Source organism: Anguilla rostrata, chromosome 17, assembly GCF_018555375.3.
Source record: "Anguilla rostrata isolate EN2019 chromosome 17, ASM1855537v3, whole genome shotgun sequence".
NCBI classification, from domain to species: Eukaryota; Metazoa; Chordata; class Actinopteri; order Anguilliformes; family Anguillidae; genus Anguilla; species Anguilla rostrata.
This window is the reverse complement of record NC_057949.1, coordinates 27526684-27537551: the sequence shown is the minus strand read 5'-3', so window position 1 is coordinate 27537551 and position 10868 is coordinate 27526684. Positions and strand designations below refer to the sequence as shown.

The window sequence follows — 10868 nt, the reverse complement described above, 5'->3', positions numbered from 1 at the left end:
AGAGAAAGCCTCGTTGTAACACAGCAGCCAATTTCGGGGGCGCCAGTGATCTTCGTTCCCCGGGGAGCCCCACCGGGGTCTGCTGGTTTTGGTCGTCGTCACTCGACACTGAACCGACCGGTTTAAAGCGGTCGATTTACACAGCTAACTGACCTCATCGTCCGGTTTCTTGGGTCTAAATTAGTTACTGATGTTAAGGCGGAAAAAAAACCAAAAAACCAGCAGACCCCGCAGCTCTCCGGGACCAGGAACGAAGACCACTGCTGTCAACCATCACCAACACTCTCATGCAGTTCACATGTGGTCCGTATGCACGTATTTGCCAACTGTTGAAAATGGACACGACAGCCAACTGCAATTAGGGAGGCAGTGTCTGGACTTAAAAGACTGAATATCTCAGAAAATATTACCAATTCAATTTAACCGACAGAAATCAAACTGCTGAAATTTCACGTCATCTTGCAATTGCCCTGTTGCCACTTTTCGTAAAAAAAGTGAAACTGTGTCGTACTTTTCCACGGACAGAGTACCAACCTCAGCGAAGAAGTGATCCTTCCACAGGTCATGAAAAAACAGGCGTGGTTTTCATCACATTTTATTACATTAAATGTTTTTTTTGTTTTTTTTAAACAACAGTACAGGAATCAAGTCAACATGAGCACATTGTGTGGACCTTAGGAATATACCTGCAACAAGATTAGAGCTTAACAGGATGCAGTGTACAAAAAAAACTATCCAAAAAACGAGCTCAGGCCCTCACCAAGCAAAGCTGGGGACCTTGGGAGTCCAACAGCACCTGGCGTGCTGCGAGGGCCGTGTTCTAACGCGATGTGTCGATGTAAACTTTCCTTCATAGCAAGAACGGCACTGCTCACTTTTATTCACATGCACTCAGAACAGTACTAACCTTTTTTTCTTTTTGTTAAACTAATCTTCACATCTAAAAACCTAAGAGAACAGAAGGGGGCCAAAAAAAAAAAAAGTCAGTGTTGGCAGTTGCAACAAAGTTTTTTTTTTTTTGTTTTTTGTTTTTTTTTTTCCTTTTGCGATTAGGTAAAATGCATAAAAACGTAAGGTCTCAAGTCTCAGAACGTTCTTTAGTTTCTTGCCCACCCTTGTAGGTCAAGTCAAAACCAATGGTGGAGGAGGGCAGGGCCTAACTGTTATTGAGTTTGGGCTACTAGAAACACCAGCAAGATGAGACAAGACGACAAAAAAAGAAAGAAAAAAAAAATAATGTATATATAGTTTAATCTTCAAACCTATTGAAAGGTGGTGGTTCAGCATCAATAGCGCCCTCCCTGAGACATGACAGGGGGCCTCATGCCCATGGGGGGCCGGGGGGGTCCACCTTGATAAGGGGGCACCATTGGGGGGCCCTGCCCGTACGGAGGCATGCCACCCGGCATATACCCGGGCATTCCCTGGGGGGGGGGCCCATACTGACCTGTGAAACAAGCAAGAAAGCAGCACGGGTGAGTGTGAGCTCTCAATCTTCCTTCAAATCATTCACCCACAACTGGGAGAGAGACACTTCTATAATCTGCACATTCACCTCTATAACTGAGACATAAGCACTTTTATCACCAGCATATAATACAAATACCCAGAAGAATGACATACAATGCTCTGCTTTTATTAGGAAAATGTCAATAGCCACTTAACAAATTACAAAATTGAAAAAGGATTGTTAAACATAAAATTTTATTAAGCAAAACAATACATTGACTGGTGATAGCACCTGTCAAATGTGTACGAGATGTTGGTTATTTCCTGAAATTCTTTCCTAAAAGTTTGGGGCGAAGTAACTCAGGTTTAAAAAGGTTTAATACGTTTTATTATATGTGTGCGTGTGCGTTTGTGTTACAGCTACAATAAATATATGTAACAAAATATGCATTAAACAAAATTCAAAACCATTCCCTTCAAATGCTGATCGATTTGGTATCAGCAAATAGTACCCACCGTGCATGGGGTGCTGGGGGGGCATGGCCTGCTGGGGGGGCATCATAGCACCCATTGGTGCCCCAGGAGGGGCGGCCATGTGGGCTTGTCCTGTCCTGGGAATGTTCCGTTGATACCTGGGCAGCTGAGCTCTCCTTTCCTCCTGCACAACAGGCCAGAAAAAAAACAAAAGTAAAATTAATTTTTTTTTTTTTTAAATCACGAGACAAGGTGCTTAGACGCTTTTAAACGACCCTATGACAACAGGAAACAACAATGCACGACGGATTACACGAGCATAGGTAGGTCCACAGAATATAGCAAATTGCTAGCGTTTCAGGAACTGGCATGTAAAGAACTACTAACTGATTTAAGCGGGGCTGGGGGGGGCGGCGGGGGTAAACAGTAAAAAAAAAAAGAATCAGAACTCACCAGTGAGATGTCCTCATCAGGGTGGATCAACTTACTGGTCGCGCTCAGGGTGGTGAGCGTGGCGGGCTTGCTGGTCACCGCGGCTGGCGGCTTGGACACTGTGCTGGTGGAGGTGGAGGCGGTGGCGGCGGGTGACTGGCTGTAAGCCGGGAATGTCGGTTTGGGGGGATCTGAGGCGGAGGAGGCCGCGGCGAGGGGTTTGAAATCCGTGCCGACGGGTCCTGACGCAGCGGCCTGCTGGGCCTGCGTGGACAAGAGGCTAAGTGAGCGAAGATCCCCTCCGCGAGCACCCTAACCCGAACCCTAACCCAAACCCCAAAAACCCCTCTACGAGCACTCCCAAACCCCAAAAACCCCTCCACAAGCACCCCCAAACCCCAAAACCCCTCCACAAGCACCCCCAAACCCCTAAAACCCCTCTACAAGCACTCCCAAACCCCAAAAACCCCTCTACAAGCACTCCAAAACCCCAAAAACCCCTCCACAAGCACCCCAAACCCCAAAACCCTCACAAGCACTCCAAACCCCTAAAACCCCTCTACAAGCACTCCCAAACCCAAAACCCCCCATAAGCACTCCCAAACCCTAAAAACCCCTCTACAAGCACTCCCAAACCCCAAAAACCCCTCTACAAGCACTCCCAAACCCAAAAACCCCTCCACAAGCACTCCCAAACCCCAAAAACCCCTCCACAAGCACTCCCAAACCCCAAAACCCCTCCACAAGCACTCCCAAACCCCAAAGAACCTGTCTACAGCACTCCCAAACCCCCAAAACCCCTCCACAAGCACTCCCAAACCCCAAAAACCCCTCCATAAGCACTCCCAAACCCAAAAACCCCTCCACAAGCACTCCCAAACTTCACCCAAAACCCCTCCACGAGCACTCCCAAACCCCAAAACCCCTCCACAAGCACTCCCAAACCCCAAAGAACCTGTCTACAAGCACTCCCAAACCCCAAAAACCCCTCCACAAGCACTCCCAAACCCCAAAGAACCTGTCTACAAGCACTCCCAAACCCCAAAGAACCTGTCTACAAGCACTCCCAAACTTCAACCCTAAAACCCCTCTACCTGCACTCCCAAACATCAACCCAAAAACCCCTCCACAAGCACTCCCAAACCCCAAAAACCCCTCAACAAGCACTCCCAAACCCCAAAGAAAACGTCAACCCTAAAACCCCTCTACAAGCACTCCCAAACCCCAAAAACCACTCCACAAGCACTCCCAAACTTCAACCCAAAAACCCCTCCACAAGCACTCCCAAACCCCAAAAACCACTCCACAAGCACTCCCAAACCCCAAAAACCACTCCACAAGCACTCCCAAACTTCAACCCAAAAACCCCTCCACAAGCACCCCCAAACCCCAAAAACCCCTCTACAACCACTCCCAAACTTCAACCCAAAAAACTGTCTACAAGCACTCCCAAAATTCAACCCCAAAAAACCATCTACAGGCACTACCAAACTTCAACCCCAAAACCCCTTTGCAAGCACTCCCAAATCCAAAAAAAAAAAAACCATCTACAAGCGCCCCCAAACATCAACTCAAAAAACCCTGTCTATAATGACTCCCAAAACTTCAACCCCAAAACCAGTCTACAACCACTCCCAAGCATCAACCCCAAAACCCCTCTACAAGCACTCCCAAACTTCAACCCAAAAAACTGTCTACAAGCACTACCAAAATTCAACCCCAAAACCCCTCTACAAGCACTCCCAAACCCTCATCAAAATACACTCACTGCAAGAACACAAAAAATAAAATAAATAAAAACAGCATGCTGTGTACCGCAATTGGGTGGCAGAGTGAGAAAATGGCGTTTCAAAACAAACTATGCTTTAAAAACAAGGCTGGGAAAGCAGTAAATTAGGCTCCAAACAAATCTGTGCATGAAGGCCTCCAAAGATCACCATGTGCAGACCAGGGCTGAACCGAATCAATGTCTTCTTCTCTTTTTTAAAATGTAAATTTGGAGTGCGGTTAAAGGCACAGATTTGTGACTCGTTTCGCGCTGGCATACACGGGCATGCAGCAAGCCAAAGCGGGCCGCCGGGTCAGCGCCAGCCAACGGCTCCTCCTGAACGAGCGGACGCCACGGCGGCAGCGGCGGCTCACTCTTCAGGAACTCATTGCCGCCACAACAGGAAGCTCATTTTTACAGACGGTGCGCTCTCGTTTCCCGTCCCACACACAGGCCGCTTTGCCGCATTCCCGCGGCCGTTTCAGTGCCAAACTCTAAACTGCGGCGGAGCAGGAAGCCTTCGGGCGTACTTGTGCCGCGCTAGGGAACAGAGCTTTGGGGGGGTCGGGCTCGGGCCCCGCCTCGGCGCTCGGGGGCCCCGATTGTGCGCTCGTGCTCGGAACGAGGCTCCCCATCTGCAGCGTGGAGAAAGGGCAGAACAAAGCAACATGACCCGGGGGGGGAGGAAGTTAACGGACGGACGGACGGACGCACGCACGCCAGTGTCTAGTGTTAGTCCAGTTTCCTCAGTCAGGACGAGATAATTTATTAACTTAGATAATCACCAATCCCAGGCATTCAGGTTGCTCCCCCCCCCCCGTTATCACAGGGAGGAGGATGAAATGTGTTCACTGCTTGTAGTGCTGATCCATGAGCCAGTGACTCATGACCCTGGCCCTGGCCTGGCATTCACAGGCTGCAAGGCCAAACATGCCCATAGCGGGCACCTTCTGTGACTGAACCTCAGGAGATCCCCACAGATATCACCCCAGCTAATATAATAAATAATGCTACGTCACCCACAATATAAAAAATAACGTATCACCCCAGCTAATATAATAAATAATGCTACATACCACCCCAGCTAATATAATAATGCTACATATCACCCCAGCTAATATAATAAATAATGCTACATATCACCCCAGCTAATATAATAAATAATGCTACATATAACCCAATGCTACATATACCAAGCTACATAAGAATAAGCTAATATAACAAATCTAAGTATCACCCAGCTAATGTAATATAAGCTACATATCACCAGTAAATATTACTAGTACACCCAGCTAATATAATAAATAATGCTACATATCACCCCAGCTAATATAATAAATAATGCTACATATCACCCCAGCTAATATAATAAATAATGCTACATATCACCCCAGCTAATATAATAAATAATGCTACATATCACCCCAGCTAATATAATAATGCTACGTATCACCCCAGCTAATATAATAAATAATGCTAAATACTGCAGCTAACAATAAATAATGTACAATCACCCAGCATAAATAAATAATCTACTACCCAGCTATATAATAAATAATCCACAATATCACTGACAGCTATATATAATAACAGCTAAATATCACCCCAGCTAATATAATAAATAATGCTACATATCACCCCAGCTAATATAATAAATAATGCTACATATCACCCCAGCTAATATAATAAATAATGCTACATATCACCCCAGCTAATATAATAAATAATGCTACATATCACCCCAGCTAATATAATAAATAATGCTATGTCACCCGCTGCAGCTTTCCTTCTTCATCTACCCCAGGTATAAGATGAGGCCTCGCCAAAACAAACCAGAGCTGGAACCAAAACGACTTCAGCCCCGCTACTATCAGGAGGACCAGACGTTCCCCTGTCCAAGGAAACCTCACCCAGGTATAGCGGCAGCTCTCTGAAAATCTCTAGGCAGCGGGCGGACGGGCTGGACAGCAGGGGAAGACGGAAGACGCGGCCCCGTGCGGTACGTACCTGTCCGGCGCTGGGGAACAGCGGTTTGGACACGGCGGGCTGGGGCGCGGTTGCCGTGGCAGCAGACACAGCCGGTCGATTGAGCATGCCCGGCGCCGTGACGGGGGGCACGTGGGGCATGGGGGGCATGCCGGGCCGATGCATACCTGCGGGCGGGGGCATACCTGAGGGGCGGGGGGAACACAACGGACTGAGACACGCCCCACGGCACCGGTACGATTCACAATCACCCGTTTATACAATGCGACACGCACCCCTCGAATAGCCGCCCCCGTCAATAACCACCAGTAACATTAAACAGGTCCACTGCACCTGTGCACGACTTTAAGTTCTTTCAAGCACTCCCCCCCCCATAAAGACCCATAAAAACTCTACAGCTGGTGACAAAAACAACATTGCAGACAATTCAGGAAACAATAGGAACAATGAGACCATCGGGTTCTGTCCTTAGACCCGACCGACATTAATCCCGTACATAAATCCTGAAACATAATTTTCAAGGACTTCCCCTTCCAAATTTGATGACATTACAGGACGGTGGGAACCCAGATCCAGGCCATCTGGACAGCAGAGCAGGGCTCTGAGGGAGCAGTCACATGCACTCTGTAAAGTGCTATACAAATAAAATTAAACTGATTTGATTGGCCAAAGGGACAGCACTCACCTGGGGGCATGCCTGCAATACGGGAGCATCGGGTCCAGCGAAATCAAATGCCACCATTGGCATCATGCTGTAAAATAATGAAACGGTGATATTTCAGCAATACATAAAGCTGAAACACATCCTATGGAAACATTGGCTACATTGCTTGGAATACAGCTATTATAAATTTTGATACAGTAAGATAGCTAGACGTCTGCATACAGTAACTTGCGTCATTATGATTCAAGACTTTAATGGCAGCCCAGATTTCCAGTTGAATGATACTTAGCCAGTGCTTTGTATGTGTGAGCAAGACTTTTCGTGAGGCATTTTGGTACATTGAAAATGTGTTTTTCATGAGATAATTAACAACAGCGACCGTACAGCGTAAGTCAGGGACCTGCGCTTGGAACTGAGAGGTTGCAGGTTCGATTCACAGCAGAGGCACTGCCGTCGTACCCTTGAGCAAAGGTAGGTAACCTGAGCAGCTTTAGCAAATACCCTGCAGTGTAAATAGACTGTATGTGCGAATGCAATCGGTAAACTGCCCTGGATACAGGCATCTCCAATAAAAGCCAACAAAAGAAAAAAACAAAAACGTGAAATGAAATCTGTGACCGGTTTGATCCGGTTTCAACCCGCTTCTGTGTGTTGCCAGTATGCACGGAGTAAAAAAGGTGAAAGGTTACCCAGGTGGCATGCCTGGCATCATGGGAGGAACGCCGGGCATCATTGGAGGAACGCCAGGCATCATGGGAGGCATGCCTGCACAGCCAATGGGAAGACAGAGAAATCACTTGGGCTGCTCGATGCTGTATCGCAATCTTTGTATGCATAATGAGAATAACCGAAACCATGCAGCGTATAGGTGATTTTTTGTCTTTTTTCCCCCCTGTAATCACACGTGATGTAGTAGTAGTAAATAACCACACATCAGAGGGCATGTGAAATGCTTCTGGGGAAAAAAACACCACTGATATCTACTGTGTGCAGCAAAGACAGCAAAGACAAAGCAAAGATCAGCAGCAAGGCCTTACAGCTTCCAATGCATTTTTTTTATTTTTTATTATTAAATTTTTATTGAGTTTTCAAGACTAAGTAAACAACAAAAAAAAAAGAGAACAGCTCCCATGTGATTTAAAAAGCAAAAAACATAATCACATGGAAGTTGTGTGACCTTGCTGCCGACTGGCTCTTATATCGAAGATGATGTTTTTGCCTGGAAGCATTTCACATGACTGCTGACGCTTGGTTGTTTACAACCACATCAAGTGTGATTAAATAAATAAATAAATAAATAAAAATTTAAAAAGACGACAAAAGATCGCCTATACGCCCAATGGCAGTTATTCTTCCTACACTTAAAAATATGATGATTCGATACACCGTGCAGCCCCAGAAATCACACACTGGGATCGTCTCCACTGTGTTTGGTATTCATTTACTATTCATTCACTGACTCGTCCACTTCCCCCCACAGAGCCGGCCCTCCTGCAGACAGCCCCGTCTGAAAGCTTCACTCCGCGTTCGGGCCCCTCGCCGCGCTACGTACCCGCGTAGGTGGCGGGGGGCATTCCGTGGGCCCCGTGCACGGGGGGCATGCCCGGCTGGGTCATGGGGGGCATGTAGCCGGTCTGGGGCTGCGCGACGGGCTGCTGGGAGGAAGGGCCCGGCTCCTCGTCCTCCTCGTAGTCATCCGAGTCGTCCTGGTTGTTCTGCTTCCTCTTCTGGCTCTCGGCTTTTTTTCCAGCAAACAAAGACACGTTACTCCGCCGCTTAGTTAATTTATTAATAGAGTGTTACAGTGATTACTTGCTAACAAGTTGCTATGTTGAAACTACAACGGTTTTCGCGTGCAGGCGGGGCTAGTATGGAAACTTGAGTGGTGGATGCCCGAAAGCAACCATTGTTGTAGTTTCAATATACCAACTTGTTAGCAACTTATTTTTCAAAAGCACATAACAGGTTTGAAATCCACAGTGGTGGTGGTATTAATGGGTGTAATTTATCTTGCAGAACAAAACGTAGAGCTCCCTAAGGCTTACGTTCACCACAGACCTTATTTTCGGCAAAAAAAATTAAATCCCTTTGGGAAAAATGCACTGGAAATCTGACGAGGGAACCCATGGCTCAAAAAAGCGAACTTACTACCGGGTTTTAGGACTACAAACTATTTCCTCTATGTAACACTATTTCCGCTTTGGCTAAACACGTTGCTCAGATAAGGTATGGGTAAGGAGGAGTATATAAAAAATGTGATCTTCAAAAGGAAGATCACCTCATGGAACCGTCGTGCCCAGGGTCCGTTTCACCAGCGAAGGTCACATGACTGCACGAGCGCTCACCCTCAGACCAGCGCTCACCTTGCGTTTTCTGCTCCAGCACTCGCCTCCTCTCTTCCATGTCTTTCTCGGGAATGCCTTCCATGCCGTATATTTCCAATTCAATGTCCGTCCTTCCCGGGATCGCATTGGGTACGCCGTCTATGGTTTCTTTATGAACCTGCAGGAAAAGTAGGAGTAAAAAAAATAAAATGAAATACAACACAGCGCACTACATACACCCATGAACATACACAATAAAGCATCTGTCTTTAGCAGTAGTGGTCTTAATCAGAATATGAAAAGATTAATCAGAATATGAACATTTTAAAGAATCTTCATAAAACATCATGACTTCCGATTCAATTGACGAATTTGTATGTAATAAACTCTGTTATAAAAACAACTGTTCGTAAATAACGCTTTAAACATCACACAAAAATAAAAATAAAAAGTGAAAAATAAAAAATAAAAACAAAAACTGGAAAATACCAAAGGGGAGCTGAAGGTTAGCATCATTACCTGCATGCAGTGAATTGCTAAACCTGGACCCGTGTACAGTTTTTTATGGCATATATGACACTTGAAATGTTTTGCCTTCTGGTGCTGAATAAGAATCTTTTCGTCGTCAAAATCTCTGTTGCAATACCTTGGGTTTTTGGTTAAGTTAAACATTTCCGAACTTTAGTACACACAAGACAGCCAACATCCTCGGGCAGGGGAATCCGTGGTGGGTGCAGGGTTTTGTTTTAGCCCAGCACCATGACACCTGACTATACTTATCAAGGTCTTGGTTGAAGAACACTGCTGTGTAATTAGTTGAATCCGTTGTTGTAGTGCAGGGATAAAACAAAAACCTGCACCCACGCCAGCACTTTTCACAGAAGACTGGACACGCACAAAAATAATAATAATCTGGCTCACGGAACTAGGCACATGGTAATTGGTGGGTATGACCGAAAACACGATACACAGGAAGTAAAACAACGAAACCACACTTTTTGTCCTCCTATACCTCTCCGCTGGACAAAATAATACATTTAAAGCCATACTACCGGATCACCTCATAATGCACACATGAACATTACGAGTGTTAGTTACGAAAGTAGTCGACTGCAAGAGCTACCTCCCCCATAAATAAATGCATGAATGTTAACCTAGCTAGCTAGGCAGCCAGCTTTAAAAAGTTGTCTAAAAATTCGTAGTAGTAAACTGCTCAGCACAAACAGTGAAACTACAATTCTGATAGACAATCACAACAGCATCCCAACAGATTTGCCTAATCTGGCGCTCAAAAAGTCCCAATTACTGGCTAGCAACCATTTAACACGCCACTATACCGTGTTATTCAAACCGCGTAGTAAAGCGGCCTAGCCCGATAGCTACTTCCTTATCAACCACATTTTGGGATTTTAAATGTTCGATTAGCGTTCGCTAGCTAACGTTCAGGTCGTCATAAAAGCAGTCTATGTCAAATGTTACAGCTGAAAAAGGATACCAGCACCACGGCTTCATTTGCTTCTTCTTCTTTCGTCCCATGTTTACTCTGTTAATAGGAGAACAGAACCCGCTCTGTACGTAGCTGGATAGCTAACCACTGAATATGGCGTGACGGCGCGCCTGTTCCTCCGGGGCAGTGAAAAACGAAAACTACAAGAAGTTCAATACGTCGCGCACGCTTAACTGTGTAAAGGCAACGTGGTCACGTGGTTCATTCAGCGGCGCTTGTTCCGGAAGTAAATGTCCTATTCATTTTCTCCAGACATTTCAGAAA

General features: G+C 46.0%; 1 pseudogene; it reads right to left on the bottom strand.

Annotated features, from left to right (window-relative positions):
- Positions 1-579: 579 nt before the first annotated feature.
- LOC135243778 (BUB3-interacting and GLEBS motif-containing protein ZNF207-like) lies at positions 580-10779 on the bottom strand (annotated as a pseudogene).
- Between the last annotated feature and the right edge of the window lie 89 nt (positions 10780-10868).